Source organism: Anabrus simplex, chromosome 1 (assembly GCF_040414725.1).
Source record: "Anabrus simplex isolate iqAnaSimp1 chromosome 1, ASM4041472v1, whole genome shotgun sequence".
Classification (NCBI taxonomy): domain Eukaryota; kingdom Metazoa; phylum Arthropoda; class Insecta; order Orthoptera; family Tettigoniidae; genus Anabrus; species Anabrus simplex.
The window spans coordinates 701,745,464-701,765,116 of record NC_090265.1 but is presented as its reverse complement, the minus strand read 5'-3'; the positions used below and the strand labels follow the sequence as shown (position 1 = coordinate 701,765,116).

The 19,653-nt window shown below is 40.1% G+C and overlaps 1 protein-coding gene across 1 annotated transcript in view; it reads left to right on the top strand.

Annotated features, from left to right (window-relative positions):
* Positions 1-19,653, top strand: part of LOC136872229 (neurotactin) — a 402,540-nt gene that overhangs the window by 349,400 nt on the left and 33,487 nt on the right. The gene's annotated exons all lie outside the window — the stretch shown is intronic.

Genomic DNA, 19,653 nt, shown 5'->3' with positions numbered 1-19,653 from the left:
ACGTATACTAACGTTAATTAACTAAGATAATCAAAGTTGGAATGTTTTGGTATTCTTTCTTCCGCCATCCTCTTTACATGTCCAAACCATCTTAGTTTACTCCTATCAGTTTCCTCATTTAGGTTTTTCATTCTAACCTCCTTTTTTTTTTACATCTTCGTTGCTCATTCATTGTCTTTCTTGTCATACTTCTTAGGTATTTCATTTCACTGGCTTGATTTCAACTCTCCTTCCTACTGGTCATTGTCTAAGTCTCACCCGTATAAGTCAGTATGGGTGCATAATACAGTTTGCACACTATCTCTTCCTTATTCCAGACAAGGTTTTTTACACTCTGGTAGAATGCATACTCTCTTGGTAATCTCCATGTCCATCGTTGTGTTCTGCATTAATTTACTCTCTAGGTTTTTGTAACTGTCAACAATTTCAAGGCTTCAACCACCAATTTTCACATTGCCTTTCCGTTGTATTTCGCCGCTTAATATCACCAAAACAGATGATGGAGATGAAGTTCGAGGGAAAGAGAGTGAGATGAAGACCTAGAACAAGGTGGATCGAAGTTGCAAGAAGAAGACACTTAGCCTGAGACAAAAATTAAATGCCCCGACCCGACAAGAGCTCGGTAAGGGGAAAGGAGAATAATTTTGATTGAAAGTTGGAATGAGCTGCTTGGCTGGGTTTCTTCTTTACTTTCGCAACTACAGCGCGTAAGGAACGTCCTTCCGCAGTGAAGTGAGGACAGCACCCGACCCATCCTTATTTATGAATGACGGTAATCGTAATTGTATTTAACATTTAAAACAAACAATCAATAGCTGTGGTAATAATAATGAAAATAAAATAAATCGGTAATGAATATAAATCACCACAGTTGCAGTGGATGCTGAAAGTGAGGGAAATTGGATGTTTCTGACTACGGCTTTATCTGAAGACTCAAAAGGTCCGTTGCGCTAATTTGCGCTTTGACTTACTGCAGCTTCCGAACTTGCACAGGGAATTTCGTCCATTTTGTCCTCAGTTAAAACTGAACGTCTGCAACTTCTCATGATATCGTATATACCTCCAGTATTAAGAAACTTTGTGTAGAACCTCTCCCAAATTTCTGCAGAAAGCTGAACTTTTCTCGTCGGGAAAATGCGTTTAAAATTTTAAGTTTCGGAATAACTATAAGCGATCGAATATTTAATTATTTACTTTTCGTAATTTCACAAATATTAGACTTCGAAATGATGACTGTTTATTATCTTCGTGTCCTTTTTTATGTACATACTCTGAGTTAGCAATAAGACTCGATTTCAGATTTGGTTATCAAATTGGCCGAGACTAAGAAAGTCGAACAGATCATATCTTTGAGTGCTAGAAAATACTCTGTTTTAGAGTCCCTCCGAACCGCACAGTATTACGATACCGATTTGTGTGATTTGGAAAAAATCTCCGGGAAATACGTTCCACTAAAAGCTTTCTCCTGCAGATAATGGTGAGGCTACTAGCCAGACATTTCTGTTTACTAACACCTCGATAATGGCCCGTTATGTCCCCCTCTCCAATTCCACTTATCAGTGTTCCACACGGTTAAGGGGTGCAATAAGAAGGCCACGCTGCTGCCAACTTCACTGCATTTGAAAAACTTCAAAGTACAATTGTTAGAGGATGGTGCAAGAGGATAGTTTATACATGAAATTCCTTTAGCTGGCGGAGGAACTTCCCTTACGCACTGTCGTTAAATATAGGTTCAGTAAAACTTTTTTGAAACGTGTGTACATACATGACTCTCAAGAATAGTCCTATCCATGAAAATCAAGACAAGTAATTTAGTAAACGCGTCTTGAGGAAACGAAATAATTACAACTTTCACTAGCACAGTAATATCTAACACAGGATACAACATGATATAAAAGTACAGCTAAGGAGTAAAGAGTGAAAAGCAAATGAAAGTTTCAACTGAGTTCAAACAATTTTCACATAGCACTGTTTTCTTTTGGAACTTCAGGTCACTACACCAGAAAAGAGGAGAAAAATAAAGCTTATTGTAAGTTAAAGTACTCTCACGTATAGGAGTATGGAGAGAATATAAAGGCTCGTGTTAAAGGTTTTTATATTAGTTCTTAAATTTCATGTGGCTCCTGCTAGGTAGGCAGCTGTTATTCCTCAGTGCTAGTTTTAATATCTGTTAGTAAGAAATAATTCTATAATTGAACTTAGTGGTGCTTATTGAAAGCTTATTGAGCTGCAGTTGAAATCTATTACAGAATAAATGCATCCGTTTTTAGTAAGAAGACTTTCCTACATTTAAACAACCCCATAGTGTCTAGGATGCCATTTCTATTCTTATTTCTCTTCTATACCACTTATTCTCCTTGTAATGCCAAATTTTTGGATATATTTACCTGGTTTAACCCATTCTTATTATAGTGTGATACTCTGATTTCTCATACATTCAATTCTGTGTTTATTTTCTTCATTGATAATAATCTTTCTGGTTTACTCTTTCAATACAGTCTTTAATTCTGTGCGTTGCTTCCATGTATTTTCTCCATCAGAGTCAGTGGCGTTCTTTTCTTATCATCTCGACTCATTTTTGTATAATTAATAATGGAGTTAATATTACGCGTAAATGCATTATAGCTAAAGCGTTGATAAGGAGAAACACTTATATAGATGCTAAAGGCGGTTTAAGGAAAATATTCAAACAGCAGAATGGTCTCAATAGCAACAGCCCACAGCAGTGAAGATGCAGTTCATGATAGCGATGCATGTTCACCAAATGGCCATTTAAGCGTGCTAAGTACCTCATTTTGATTCTTCAGTTTTCAACGCATCTAAATTTAAATTTCAATAAAATATGAATTTATGTTTGTACATACTGGAAACAGAAAATAAGCAGAATGATGAAACACATAACACATACCCCACATTCGAAATTACAGTCTTTTGTAGCAGTGTTTATAGTTCTTATGGCGACAGTGGGACAGGAAAGGGTTAGGAGTGGGAAGGAAGCGGTCATGGCGTTAATTAAGGTAACAGCCCCAGCATTTGCCTGGTGTGAAAATGGGAAACCACGAAAAACCATCTTCAGGGATGCCGACAGTGGGATTCGGACCTACTATCTCCCGAATACCTGATACTGGTCGCACTTAAGTGACTGCAGCTATCGAGCTCGGTTTTGTAGCAGTGATGGTCGGTGTTACTGGGTAATGCTGGTAAGAAAGTTCCAAATATACTTGTATGTTCTGTATTAAAAGATAAGCAAATATTAACAAATGTTAATGCAGGATGTTTAGGAGGAGTAGGACACATTTTGGGGGGCAGTAGTCTATGAAGTGTGTGTGGAATTACAGCTGTTTGTATGGTATGCACAAGAACAACATTACACACATTATTAAATACAGAACTATCTTATTGATGTCTTTATTAATGCTAAAACCCTACACAACCTACATGGTCTGTTGATGCATAATAATGTTCAACAGATCAACACAAATGACTTAACGATGAATTTATTGATGCAAAAACTTACGTCTTTTGGAACAGTGCATAAAACACTTCGAACATTTCCACCTGACTTCAGTACAGTTTACAGCTTTCTTGGCAATAGTAAGTGTAGTTTGTCGGAGGTCGTCTTGGCATTCTTCTATGAGGGCATAATGAGAGCGACAAATTTGTCTATTTTATATAAGTACCTCCTCTGTAGATATCAATTTTCATCGATCACCAAAGACAGAGTTCGGCTTCATGGCTAAGTGGTTAGCGTGCTGACCTTCGGCCACAGGGGTCCCGGGTTTGATTCCCGGCAGGTTCGGGAACTTTAACCATCATTGGTTAATTTCGCTGGCACGGGGGCTGGGTGTATGTGTCATCATCATAATTTCATCCTCATCAAGACGCGCAGGTCACCTACGGGTGTCAAATCAAAAGACCTGCACCTGGTGAGCCGAACATGTTCTAGGACACTCCCGGCACTGAAAGCCATACGCCATTTCATTTACCAAAGACAGAAATCTGGTCTGGGGACCTTGGTGGCCATCAATAACTTGTGTGTCTGCATTTTCGTAAGGTTATTCTTAAGCGTACCATACCAACAGCTGTAATTGCACACACATGGTAAATTGGATACATGCATAATAATAATAATAATAATAATAATAATAATAATAATATACCGGGCGAGTTGGCCGTGCGGTTAGGGGCGCGCAGCTGTGAACTCGCATCCGGGAGATAGTGGGTTCGAACCCCACTGTCGGCAGCCCTGGCGCCACGGCCGCTTCCTTCCCACTCCTAGGCCTTTCCTGTTCCATCGTCGCCATAAGACCTATCTGTGTCGGTGCGACGTAAAGCAAATAGCATAATAATAACAATAATAATAATAATAATAATAATACTTGCTTTACGTCGCACCGACACAGATATGTCTTATGGCGACGATGGGTTAGGAAAGGCCTAGGAAGTGGAAAGAAGCGGCCGTGGCCTTAATTAAGGTACAGCCCCGGCAATTGCCTGGTGTAAAAATGGGAAACCATGGAAAACCATCTTCAGTGCTGCCGATAGTGGGGCTCGAACCCACTATCTCCCGATTACTGGATACTGACCGCACTTAAGCGACTGCAGCCATCGAGCTCGGTAATAATAATAATAATAATAATGTTATTGTTTTTACGTCCCCCTAACTACTTATGAAGGTTTTCGGAGACGCCGGGGTGCCTGGACTTTGTCCCGCAGGAGTTGTTTTACGTGCCAGTAAACCTACTGACACGAGGCTGACGTACCACCGGACCGAGCGAGAGTCGAACCTGCCAAGTTAGGATCAGAAGGCCAGCGCCTCAATGATGATGATGATAATAATAATAATAATAATAATAATAATAATAATAACTTATTTACTCGAAATAGTTCCCACTGCTGCCTCCTGACACATTTGCTATTCCCTGTTCGAAACACTGTTTATCAGCATGTGTGGGCTTGTGTAAGTTAACAGTTTTTATTTTCTAAGTGATCCGAGTTCTTTTCCTCCTTCCCAGTTACATATTGTTGGTCAAATTGTAAATCATTTGCGTGAAATATTAGCTCCATTATAAATGTGAGCCTACAAGGTTCCATTGGGAGACTTCAGTGATTTAGGGTAAATGTGGTCAGCAGGAACAGTCTCCAGATCAAGAGGGTACCAGCGACTCCACTTCCAAGGGCAAACGTTTTCTGGAGGCCATACAACTGCCTTTGGTGTCCTTCTTCCCACAGAAGTCCAAAGGGCCGAAGGTAACTCAACACCGCCCTGCCGTTGCTTCTTCCGTCACTAACACTCTGATCTGGGCATGGATGTCCCCGACGCTTGTCTTTGTTCACCCTCAGTTGTTTTAAAAATTTGTGTGCTCCATATTGTGTTGTTACTAGCACGTTTGTCTGACTTCCTTCCTCTCGTTCGAAAATGCTTTGTGTGTTGAATTCTTGATTTGATGTTTAACAACTTGAAATGAAAATTAAAGTATAAATACAAAATTTGTAGTGATTTATATAAAACACCTCGTTGCTTGTTTTACACACGGTGATGAGCAAGAGTCAATAATGGATTGGAATAATTTATCAAGGGAAGTGTTCGATAAATTTCCAAGTTTTTTGAAAATATTTAAGAAAAGGTTAGGTAAAGGATTGATAGGGAGTCTGCCATCTGGGCGATGATCGATTGAAGACATGTTCGGCTCGCCAGTTCTGTAGCTGCTTTCGCCGGTACACCTCATGGGGGGGGGGGGGGGGGGGGAAGCTACTACATATACTGCTGTATGAGAGTGTTGTCTGTGGGTGCAGGTGAAACTGTTCAGGCTGGGAATGGGAAGGAAGCGGCCGTGGTCTTGAGAAAGCCACAGTTCTTTTATTTGTCTGGAGTTGAAATGGAAAACCACGGAAAACCATTTCAAAGGCCAACGGAGGATTCGAACCAGCCTGTCTCCCGAGTGACCATTGCATAACGCACTGAGCTAATCTGTTCGGTTTTTACACAGTATAAATAAAAATCATAATTAAATCCTTAATTTATCTTCACTCGAAATGAGGTAACTTGTACTGGGGTAGGAAAATAAGTTTATTCCACGCAGCTACGAATATTCACCTGGTGAAGCTGCACACCCGCTATACAGTCGAGCCAGAAAAGAAGTGCCGAGATTACCACAATCAAGGGTAGAGCGTCCGGCTCCATGGCTAAATGGTTAGCATGCTGGCCTTTGGTCAAGAGAGTCCCGGGTTCGATTCCTGGCCGGGTTGGGGATTTTAACTTTCATTGGTTAATTCCGATGGCTTCGAGGCTGGGTATGTGTGACATCTTCATCTTCAGAGTTCATCCTAGGTAGGGCCTCATCCTCATAGACGAGCAGGTCGCCTATACGGCGTCAACTCGAAAGACCTGGAGCAGGCCTTTTCGGAGGCCACACGCCATTAATTATTTAAAGGGTATAGCGCACAGGCAGTTGTTCATTAGGTGGTAATAACTGTGATATCACAAGCATCCGTTACACTCTGGCTAGGTTGAGTGTTTTTGAACATGGAGAGTTTAAACGAGCATTTAGGCACCTTGAATCTTGAAATGGTGTTTGTCTACATGGAAAGTTTAAAGAAAATTTGAGGCATCTTTTACTAATTAGCTATCGCAATAACCATAGCACAAACCCAGGAGGAGATTTATGCTGTATATGGCTAGTTATCGGACGGAAAGTTTTTTAAAGATTTTGGTCTTGACATCTTTCTTTAATATACAAATATCATACCGCCAGACCTACAAGTTGTTATGTAAAAAGTTGAAAGGAGTTACCCAAGGAAAACAATGAAGGAATTACAAGAACTCAATTCATCATTCCGAAATGTGACAAAACATCTAAATAGGCTTGATTGCGTTATTGGCTGCGGTATTTGGGTACCACATGGATTGAGTGAACACAATTTGGTTCAGCACGCGTCTGTCAGCAATTATTTGTTGAGATGCAGTCAACATGATACTTTTCTGAAGAAATAGCTGGTGACTGATGATGAAGTGGATTACGTATCATAAATAGAATGAGCAGCTGACTATTTGGTTGAGGCGATCTCGTTATAGTTTGTTCAGGAGTTTTCTTAGGTCTTTTCAAAGAAGAAGATATATATAAGGTCATACAGTCAATAAAAATGTACATTCCTCATTCACTACATAATATCTCATTTTTGTTTGGCGGCAAGGTACTCTGTCCTGTAAGCAGGACTTTTGATTTCACTAGTAAGTTTGTTTATTTATTTTATTTTGTTTATTTTATACTCTTACGGAATCTTTAATTATGGATCAATATTTTTTCGATATTTGTCGTTGGAAGTTATTTAGAATGGTTTGCCTCTCATCCTACACAACCGTGAATTTTTGTCGCCACTTGAATGAAGTTATAACAAATAAATAAATAAATAAATAAATGGGAAAGGCTATCAAAAATTAAGACACCAACATTGTTGTTTAGATGAAATTTTCCAGCAACAACGGTATGACAAGGCAGTGTTGTTAATGCAGAAGTAAAGGGTCTTCTGTAATTTTACTGATTTCTTATGTATAGGATACTCTGTAACCCGAGTATTGTGATCGCAAAGTAAGCAGAAAATGATTTTAAAATGTTTATTACAATCAATTTTAAGTTATTTAAAGAATACAGACGTGCCAACTCCCAGAAATTAAGCGGGAGACTCCCTATTTTTGGTCCTTTCTCTCTCCTGATCTCAGAGAATTCTCCCGATTTTGAAAACAGATTTAGTGTTCCTGTATTTTTTGAAAATCCCAGGTTTTCTCTCGTTCTTTAAGTAGGTGGAGAGAATTGATATTCGGTGGGTACTGGCAAGACAGATGCAATCAGCTGGTGCTATTCTTAAATATGACAGAATCTCTCGTAATGATTTTTATTTTATCATTTCCAAATAGTAATGTCGACTGTGAGAGTATTTCTTATCATATTTACAAGGACAAAAGCTCAATTAAGGAGATTCCTCAAAAGGAATTCTGGAACATATTTTAACCTTAAATCCCGTATAACAAGGCGAGTGTTTTGAGCATAAATCTAGTTTAGAAATTTATGAAGAGGCCTAAGGCAATTATAATGAAGAATCGTAAATTCTAAAGCTCAGATGCATGCAACATTTATACAAAAAATAACAAATAAATAGGATAAATTACGTAATTGAGTAGTATAATGAGTTAATTTTTTTTCGAAGTTTCGCCGTGAATGATGAGTCGTAAAATGTCGGGATATGCCGAAAAAAGTCCTGATTTTTGGCTTTTGAAAGTTGGCACGCCTGACAATATCTTGTTTGATTAATTTCTTTGTAAAAGAAGAAATAACAACATAATATATACAGCTTGTAAAAATGCCATAGGTTTGCAATGCAAGGATAATGTGTTACCATAATTTCTAAGGAAAATGAAAGTGTTCCTTTCCTGTATCCCTGGAGAAATTCACTTCTTGGATCTGAACGATAAGATCCTACACTTTCTTCGTAGAGTCGAAGTAATTTTCAGCCTTCAAGTGCGTACTTTTTCTCCTCTAATTAGGAAAGCATTTTAACCCTTCTTGGAACAGTATGATAGCAAAACGATAGTCATATCATTCCAGGATATAATTCTGGTCCTACTAGGATTACTTGTTTAGAGAATGTTACATAAAGTATTTCTTATCGTGTGTTCTCTGCTCAAGCTTGTGGTCGATTACTTGATTACATAGAAACCTGAAAATGAATCTCAAAACAAGACTGTAGAGGTTCAACACTAATATTACTTTGTTCTTCAATGGCATTGTTTCACGCCTGCATGTTCTGCCTGTGACTGTTTTGTGTTTGCTTACAACTCCAAATTTCCTTTCAATAATTTAACGATGTTTCCTGCTTAATAACTCACAATATTTATAAATGTAATGCCCTTCGATGTTTTTCCATTACTTTTTCGATGTAATAAATGGTTGATATTTTGACGATCTATTGTAATGTATGTGCATTTGAATTTTGCTCAAAATCCCCCTCTATAGGAAATAATAAGTATGTTGTTAAATGCTTCAAGTTGTTACTATTATTTAAAATAACTACTCCAAGGGGACTAATCCTACTCTAGTCTTCACACGGCCATGTGGGAGATAATCTGTGTTGAAGATCACACACATCACAAAATTTGTTACAAAAAGAGTGTAAAAACAAAGGATATTAAAACTCAGCGTATGTTTGTTCTCAGAAGTGTTTGTGGAGGTTTTATAATTGATCCACCTCTTGAGCCCCGCAGTAGAATGCTTCATTAATTGTGATTATTCATAGGGAAATTTCGACGAACGTAGTTTTTAGAGTACAGTGTTATGTTTGAACGATGGACGCTTACACTGCAATGATACTACTTGGCCTTTCGTCTTTTTGTCAGATGTTTGTATGGTATATTTCTTGCCTTGATTGTTGTTGAAAAACTTTTACCTGAACATAAAATTGTGGACAGTCCTCAAAAGTGTTACAAAATATGTGAAAATCTTGAATTTTAAATGTAATTTTGAATGAAATATGTAAAACTGTGGTGCTCGTCCACCTGCATATCAGTGATTGCTGATTGTAGGTCTCCCCCTGTGGGTGGGGGCGGTAGAATAACACCCACGGTATCCCCTGCCTGTCTTAGGAGGCGACTAAAAGGGGCCTCAGGGGCTCTGATCTTTGGAGCGTGGGTTGGCGACCACGGGGCCCTCAGCTGAGTCCTGGCATTGCTTCCACTTACTTGTGCCAGACTCCTCACTTTCATCTATCCTATCTGACCTCTCTTGGTCAACTCTTGTTCTTTTCCGACCCCGACGCTATTAGGTTTGCGAGGGCTAGGGTGTCTTTCATTCTCACGCCCTTCGTGGCCCTTGTCTTCCTTTGGCCGATACCTTCATTTGTCGAAGTGTCGGACCCCTTCCATTTTTTCTCTCTGATTAGTTTTATATAGAGGATGGTTGCCTAGTTGTACTTCCTCTTAAAACAATAATCACCACCAATAATCACCACTGATTGTAGGTTGTTGCTAGACTTACGAACATGATGCATTTTTCCTATTTCCACAGCCACTTTCAGCCCAGGTCAGTTAATAGAGAAATTAAAACTGGTGCCTGCTAATTTTCTACGACCTTCCATACGGACGTCAGTAAACTATACGGGTGAGAGGGTCAGTGAGAGAACCGTATGTGCGGCGCCAGTATTTTCTTAAATGAGAACTATCCAATATCTCACCTGCGAATGTGTGACTGAACCTACTATCTATTGTACCCCTCATTGACGGGTTAATTTTGGTACATTTGCAACAGTATTGCCATGGGCACCGGGATAAACAGGAAACATTTCAGTTAACGATAGTCGATAGTGTTTACTACAGGGACTGAGAGTGGTTGTAACGAATGCTGTCATTGTTTGTCCAGCCCTTGTCCCGTTTCTCTACGGGGTCGGGTATGAGGTGAGACGAATCTGTCGTGGCGGGTTTTCATGACCGGATGCCCTTCCAGCGTCAACATCATCAGAGGAAATAATGAGATGAAATGAATGATGTGATATATGATAGTAGGAAGGGGGAGGGTGAAACCCAGTGTCGGCACATAGCTTACTCCTGTTGAATAGCACCAAGGGGTCTGCTCAAGGCTTAACGTCTCCATCCGACGGACGAATCACCATCAGCAGCGTCATATGCCCTCACTCCATATGAGCACTGCGGAGAGGTTTGGAATTTAATCCAGGTTTTTGGCACGCAATCTAGTGATTAGGTTCTGATGGTGAAAATGTTTTCAACCAACGGGACTCGAACCGGCTAACCTCGGTGTCAGATCGTTTAGACTTCTACGCCTTAACGATCATGGCCACCAGGCAGGCTTGTATAGTATTGAATCAAAATCTCAAAACATCATTATTACCGCACTTAAATTGGTAAACTGACCCCTTTACCTCTCTGTCGAAATTCACTCAGAAAGCGTAAAAAAATCTCACTTTGTAGCTTTTTTAAAACATTTCGATGTATACCCGCCCCCCTTCCGCTATATCCCACAATCCCACGTACTTTTTGTTATCTGTACTTCCCCCCCCACACACACACTTCTAATTCCCAATCGCCGCTACTGGTTAATTGTAAGAAAGTGTCCAGAGTCCGAACGACAAGCAAAATAGAAGAAAGAACGTGACACCGATGCTTCTAGTGTAGAGCAGCGGTTTGGTGCGATCACGCTGTTTACGCGTCATTCATAATTAGGGCTAGCAAGTTGAAGACCTGCAAATTGCCTAAAAAGGACCTATAAAATGACTCAAAACCAAACCAAACCCCATGGCACTACAACCCTTGAAGGGCCTTGGCCTACCAAGCGACCGCTGCTCAGCCCGAAGGCCTGCAGATTACGAGGTGTCGTGTGGTCTTACGAGGTGTCGTGTGGTCAGCGCGTTATTATTGGCTTTCTAGATCGGGGCCGCTACCTCACCGTCAGATAGCTCCTCAATTCTATTCACGCAGGCTGAGTGGACCTCGAACCAGTTCTCAGGTCCAGGTAAAAGTCCCTGGCCTGGCCGGGAATCGAACCCGGGGCCTCCGGGTAAGAGACAGGCACGCTACCCCTACACCACGGGACCGGCTATAAAATGACTAAAAACATCAAAATAGGGCCTAAAACTGACAAAAAGGACATAAAAAATGCTATCGAAATCAAATCATAATTTTAGGTTTAATTACAGTACATATGTAATGAAGCAATGTAATGTTCCTTCTTCAAGTGCCATATCCGGTCCCTCAGACGTTGGCAATCACCCTGGAGAAAGCATCCCCCTTTCTTTAGCTAACTTGAAGAGTTGTTCAGTGTTGTTGATGCAAGTCCAGTCTTTGATGTTTTGGAGCCGTGACATCGGTGGTTTACTTACCGATTATATGACAGTTCCCCACACTGACACTTCCACACACTGCCAAAAAATACTGACACTTCCCCAGCCTTTGGACGCGGCTACCTGATTAATGACTCAGAAATAATCTCGACTGACATTTCGACCCCCCCCCCGAGGCTACAGCGTGCCTCATCCCCCAAACTACCTCCCGCCGTCCCAAATAAAAAATATTAATTAATAGATTATTATTAGTCTTTTTTTTTACAACTTCCTTTACGTCGCACCGACACAGATAGGTCGTATGGCGACGATGTGTATTGAATAAATAGCGATTTAAACGAAATAAACAATTTCTTTATTGACAGTCGCCATTACATCCAAAGCATAAACAACAATACTCTTTTCCCAGATCTTACAACACACACTTCGATCTCCTACATATAGATAGTACAGTACATCAGACCTTTTTTTAAATTTTTTATTTTAAATCGTGGTCTGACAAAAATCCCGGGGGTTTCCTCTCGCGTTGACTTCGTCTCGATCCCGATTCTTGGCTCCTTCTTCTTTTTTCTCTGGTTGATTTTCTTCTTCTGGTTCCTCTGGTTGCTCTTTCATACTCTCCGACTCGTCCTCAGACAACAGCTCATGAAAGGCCGGAAGAAGGTAGAGTTGCGAGTTATTTGTCTACCATCCGAAGTCTCTACTGTCACAGCGTTGCCATTTTTCTTGACGACTTTTAAAGGTGTCGGTCCAAATGTGGTTGAAAATTTGTTTACTTTGTCCCCCTCTGATAATTTATTTTCTCGGGGTCCACGTCTAATGTCCGCGTATTCTCCCTTTTTAAACCACCTCATCTAATGTTTTTTTCTGTTTTGTATGGAGCCAGACCGGGAATTTTGTCCCTCAATTTTCTGTTAAAAAATAACTCCGCCCTGTAGTCTGGTGCTCATGGTTCCGGTACATCAGTAGGTACTTGTTTAGTTCTAACTCCCAATCTAATTTCATGTCATTGGCAATCTGTAGTCGTTGAGTTATCCCTGGGTTCAGTCTCTCCACTGTGCCATTTGCTTGTGGGTGTAACGGGGTAACTCTGTGGTGATGAATTCCACACTGTTGCAGGTAATTTTCCGTCTCTGTGCTGACGAAGTTCGTGCCGTTATCTGATGAGAGAACCTCAGGATACCCGTATCTTGCAAAAATAACATCTAGTAGGGCCTTTATTATGCCTTTAGAGTCACTATTAAGTTTTGTTACTTCCATGAAGCGGCTAAAATAATCTATCACGATCAATAGTTGTACCCCATTAGGAAAAGGACCCAGAATATCAGCAGCTATTCGTTCCCAATTACTGCCGGAGATATTTTTTCGGGCTTCTCGGGTTTACTGGTAATCTGACAACTCAGACATGTTCTCACTGTCCGTTCCGCTGCTTTGTCCATTCCGGGCCACCATACTTTAGATCTGAGTCTGTTTTTCATTTCCAAAATTCTCGGATGACCCTCGTATGCCAAACTAAGGACCCTAGTTTGTAAACTTTTCGGAATTACTATCTTAGTTTCAGTAATATATTGTCCATGACGCATAATTGCGACATCATCGCCCGAAATGGAAGGAGGTCAACGTCATTACGATCCCAAGACCCTGTTTGTAAATGTGACCGGACCTTTTTTAGAGTGGGTTCGATTTTTGAAGCTTCGTCTATTTCCTCCAAAGATAATGCAACTGGTGCCAAATACGTAGCCAAGTGCATCAGATATTGTCCTTCTTGACTTCACCGATTGAATTCTCACTTAACCGTGATAAATGATCTGCTGTGTTATTTTCCCCCTTTACATACTTAACTTGGAAGTCAAAAGATTGGAGTCTCAGAAGCCAACGTGTAATTCTCGCGCAGGGTTTTGACCTAGGTCCAAAAATTACCTCTAGTGGTTTATGGTCCGTATACAGGCAAAACTGCTTACCCGTCAGGAAAGTCCTTAGACGCTCACACGCCCAGACAATCCCAAGTGTTTTTTTTCTCCGTCTGAGAGTACCTTTGTTCGACGTCCGACAGGCTGCGACTAACGTACCAAATTATGCGTGGGGTCCCTTCATTGTTCCGTTTTATCAGCACCGCACCAAGTCCTTTTGGGCCAGCGTCTGTGATCACTATCGTTTCGTTCTTGGGGTTGAAATATCCTAAAACTGAACTAGATGTAAGGACTTTTAGTATTTTATTAAAAGCCTCTGGGCGTACTTGTTTCCGTACAAACTAAGCAGATTTATGTGTAAGCTGTCGCAGTGGTCTTGTCATGGTTGATATGTTTGGAATAAATCTACTTTCGTAGTTCAGTAGTCCTAGAAAACCTCTCAGCTCAGACACATTTTGTGGTCTGCAATTGTTCAGAGCCGCCACTCTGTCTTCGGTAGGCCTAATGCCATTAGCCGATATTATGTGACCCAAGAACTTATTGAAGTTTTACCATATTCACACTCGTCCTCATTCAGTTCAATACCGTGCTCGCGAAAAACTTCAAGAACCTTTTTAATCTTGAATCTTGTCTTTCTTTAGTTTCTCCATGCACCAGAATGTTGTCAATAAATACGTAAACTCCTGTAGGAATCTTGTTCCTTATCAGATGCTCCATTATCTTTTGGAACTGAGGACCTGCGCGATTCAAACCAAACATTAGCCGCTTGAACCTATATAAGCCTAAATGTGTGCTAAATATGGTAATCTCCCGTGAGTCTGGATGCAACTCCACATGGTGAAAAGCTGACCTAACATTCAACTTTGAAAAGTATTTGCTTTCACTAATTTCAGTGTGTAGGTCTTCCATAGTTGGCAAGGGATGGCTAGCCTTTAGTAGAGCTTTATTTGCCATTCGCATATCGACACACAATCTAACGCTGTCACCTTTTGGAATTAGTACAAGAGGAGAAACCCATCTTGACGGTCCTTCAGCATTGTCAGTTATGTCATTTTGCTCCAGCTCAAGGATACGTTGTGCTACTTTTTGTTTCAATGCCAATGGCACCCTCCGCAGAGGTTGAATAACTGGTGGGACTTTCGGGTCGATTGGTAATTTAAGCTCAAAATTCTTTATTTTGCCCACCTTCGATGTGTCAGAATCCACCGTCTGGTTAACCTGCTCAGAAATTTGTAATATTCCTAGTTTTGTACCCGAGGAACGTCCCAAAATAGGTGGTCCCCCACCTTTAATAACTACAACAGTGGTACTGATTTTTCTACTGGAATGCGTTATGTCCGTCTCGAACTCTCCTAAAATACCCAACGGATCGGTTCTGCCATAAGTGAAAAATCTTTTTTGAACTATTTAGTAATTTTAATTGATCGGTTACCTGCTTCCTTTTAATTTCCTTCCAAGTTTCTTGGTCAATAACATCGCAGGTAGATCCCGAGTCAATAATAAAAACGAAGGATACCCCTGACAATAGACAAGTGTCTTCCCCTTTGTCTCCCGTTTTTTCCCCGTCATTTGTAAGAAAGGTGTAGTCTAAATCACTACTACGTCCAGAGCCGACTTTGTATTTGACGTTGCCGACGTAAGAAACTTCGTCATCAATAGTTGACTCCCCCGATTCTAACGTATATGTCCTTTTCGTTCCACAACACTTCCGATAGTGCCCCGTTAAATTACAAGCCTGGCAACCTTTGTTTCTTGCAGGGCACTGGAGGTCACTTGCTAAGTGATTTGTTTCCTCGCAGCGATAACATTTCTTTCTCCTCTATTTTGATAACGATTATAACTACTGTAATTTTCGGCGGAACACCGGTGTTTGTGCCACTATAGTTCTTTGTGAAATTCCATATTTCTTCCTATTCGACATACTATACACCTCTTGCTCAGAACCGTCGTCCTTACTAAAATGCGATGTCTGCGTGTTTATCATTTCGTGAGCCCGTCCAATGTCAACTAAATCGTCTAGTGTGACAGAGGATTTTTCCAATATTCTCTTTCTGACTTCAGCTGATTTGCAGCCCTCTACGAACTGGTCACAAATAAACATGTCCTCTAATTCTTTCTTTTTTGTGAGTGTGGTATCTTTTTAAAAATCACATTTGACAACTTGTTGACGCAACCTAGATATAAAGGCGCCATATGTTTCATTAATATCCTGTTTCATAGACTTCATAATATGCCGATCAAGTAGCGGATTGCTTTTCGGTAAAAAATGTTTATCTAACAATTCTAAAGTATATTCATGCACAGCTTTACCTGTAGGAATAGTGTTGTGTTCAGGGATAGAATAAAATATGTCTTGCAAGCCTTCTCCACCCGAATGTAGGTAAATTGCCTGTTTTCTAGCAGAATCTGTTATTCCTTTTGCGGCAATATACAATTCGACCGAACGTTTCCATTTTTTGCATCTAGAAGCAAGGCTGGTAACATCTCCATTTACATCGAAAATTGGTATAGGCCTAGTGCTGTTTCTTTCCATTTTAATATCTTCTGAAGGTTTAGTTTACGGATTTAATCAACGGATTTTACCGACTGCGCCAATGTACTGAATAAATAGCGATTTAAACGAAATAAACAATCTCTTTATTGACAGTCGCCATTACATCAAAAGCATGAACAACAATTCTCTTCTCCGTGATCTTACAACACACACATCGATCTCCTGCATATCGATAGTACAGTACACGATGGGATAGGAAAGCGTAGGAATGGGAAGGAATCGGCCGTGGCCTTTTTTAAGGTACAACCCCAGCATCTGCCTGGTGTGAAAATGGGAAACCACAGAAAACCATCTTCAGGGCTGCCGACAGTGGGGCTCGAACCTACTATCTCCGTGATGCAAGCTCACAGCAGCGCGCATCTAACCGAACGGCCAACTCGCCCGGATATTATTAGTCTATACTGTACTAATAATAATAATATAACTATACTAATACAGCAGTCGTGCGTGTGTGTGTGTGTCCGGCTTAACTCGAAATCAACTACTTATAACTGCGCCCGAACTATACTTTAAAATACATAATGTTTAAACCAAATGTATATTTTATTTAACTGATGTGAACGAGTGCAGCGAATTCGCCCTGGCGAATTGGCGAAGCGACTCGCTCGTCTGTAACGTCAAGGCTCGCCCCGCTGACCTTTAAATTTAACATGTTATTCTTTTGGAGTGAAGAAAGGCTCTCGGTCTAGGTACTTCATTACTAATATGGTCTCGAAAATATCATTGATGTGTTATTTCCATCAAAATAAAATAAATGCAAAAAGTCTGATTCCCATCACACTTTATTCAGGCTGTGGACTGGCAAAATAATAACAGAATTGATCATTTTGGCGTGTTTAAAATCAGCTTTTTCGGGTTCGCCATTTTTGGTGTATTTTTGTTTTGATGCAATTGGGGAGGGGGGGGGGGGGGGTGGAATTGTCAGTCGATTTTTTTGCAGTGTTTGGAAGTGTCAGTGTAGAGAACTGTCCGGACACCGGTTTACCAGCTCCTTGCTTGCCTTCTATCTTTCCTTGTAAAATATAAAATCGCGGTGGTGTGCAACATACCGTGAGTGAAATACTTCTTCTTTCGGACATTATATATATATTTAGATTAACATAATTTAAAAAAAGGAATTCCGTGTTTGTTAAAGAAAGTACTTGCGGAATTTAGATTGAAATATTTTTTCGACCTAGAATGAATTCAGCGAACCCGAATGGACGTCCTGGAGAAAGAAGGTGAAGTTAGTACAAATGGTACCATATCTTAACCACACTAGGGTTACGGAAATTAGAATTCGGAAACCTTACCTCAGTTGGCTTCGTAGTATAGGCTATCACAATAATCATCTTCAGGTTCTTAGGTGCAAAGGATTGCCTGTTTTCAGACAGCACGCTGCGAAACATCGGGAAACTTCCCTCCACATCAACGAATGTTAAGGGTTCATACAAATTCTCCTTCAAAAACACTCACATCAACATTTTCTCCTTTCAATATTTCATTTATCTTGCACATAATTTGTTATCCCTGTTTTTTTTTTTTTTAAGCGCGTTTCAATTTTTCATTTTATTTCCTCTCTTTTCAGATATGGTTCAAATATCTGTATTTACTAAATAAAAGATGTTGAAGAGGCGATGGACGAACTATTATCTGCGCACCTTTTCTGGATATATTTACACCCTAGTGTTGAATTGGTTGACCTCGGCAATCTTCGAGATTCTTACTGGCAACCTTTGAAACACAAACTATGAATCGCTTATTCATCGCTGTGCGACATCTTGCATACACTTTACGCACTAGCACTGTTGTTATTTACTCAGCAAAGCCAAACTATACAATTCACTCTAGGAATAAGATTCGCATCGAGAAGCTTAAGATAACAAAGGTTTAGCAAAATTCATATCGATCGATCATATTATCGATTCAATTCAGATTTCATTTCCATTCAGTTGGCAGTACTTACGGAACCGGAATTGCTCCCTCTTTACTCCTCAAACCCGTACACAAATCTATCAATAAAAAGTGCGCAGGTAATAATGATGATTCGAATTGAGAAAGGACAGTAAAAGTGTAGTCGAAAGAAGGTGAAGTTACAAAAATAAATGGTCGTTAATGCCTGTTGCTCACGGTAAAATTTTCTGTCAAATTTATTGTACAATAATTTAATTTTATAAAATTTCTGTTGCTCACGGTCAAATTCAAGTTTTATAAGACCTTTGATAAAACTATTCATAAAATAGAACATGTTCTATTCCGTAAAATTAATTTTACGAAACCAACCAATCAGCGAAGCTGACATCACGATGATGCTGGCGCTGCGTCGTGAGAAGATTGTGAAGCTCGATTGTAAACAAACACTTCTTTTTAAAATGGCAGGATCCGGGTGGACTAAAGTAGCTGTTAGTGTTTCACTGGATGAATACCAGAAATATCCTTGTTTGTACGAAGTTAAAACGCCACTTTATCACAACAGAAATGCAAGAAGAGAGGCAGAAAACACAATCGCCAAATTCCAATATGAATGCTGGTCTTCTAACCTCAACTAATTTTCGACCAAGGACAGCAATCCTCCACCTTCTCTTCTTTTGACCCAATCCTGAGTCCAGCATTTCCTGAAACAACATAAAATTGCAGCTAAAGCAGAAAGTTTTGCTTGTATGTTGCAGCCATACTCTCAAATACACTGTAAGTTGAACAGCTGATTCTTGGTTTAAAAGTTTATCGATAGATGGCAGCACATACAAACCTTAGTTCAGAAGTGAGTTCATAGATGGCCATCCTGATGCTTCCACGGATTTTATAAAATAATTTTACCGTGAGGAACACAACTTGTTTTCACCAAATTTTTACAAAATTAATTGTACAACAAATTTTACGAAACATTTTACCGTGAGCAATAGCCATAAGACTTATAAAAAAGGCCAAAAAACCAATAAGTGAAAAAACGCTCAAAAAGGCAATAAATGCCGAAAAACATCATTTTCTGGCCTACAATGACCCAGAATGAACATTAATATATTGGATCTCATTTTCGGACACTCGAGAAATAAAACAAGTAAATTTCCTCAATTTTCGAGCCCTATTAATACATAGCGGGCCGGTGGTTAATGCTTCGGACGTCCAGGCTATACCCGACGTTAGAGTCATTTCCTTGCTCTCAGTCACCGGGCTTCACATTAATTGCGTAGCGGAGCCTAAAGAGAGATCAGTCCCACTCTGATCATGTTAATAGTCCGAGCCAGCTGGGCGTGGGAGGATGGGAGTACAATCTGTGTTAATTGTATCAACTGTAGGCTACTTCTCTCCCGCGTAGGTCATCTCTTCAAGGGCAGACGGGGAAGAACCTTCACAAGTGGAGCTCGG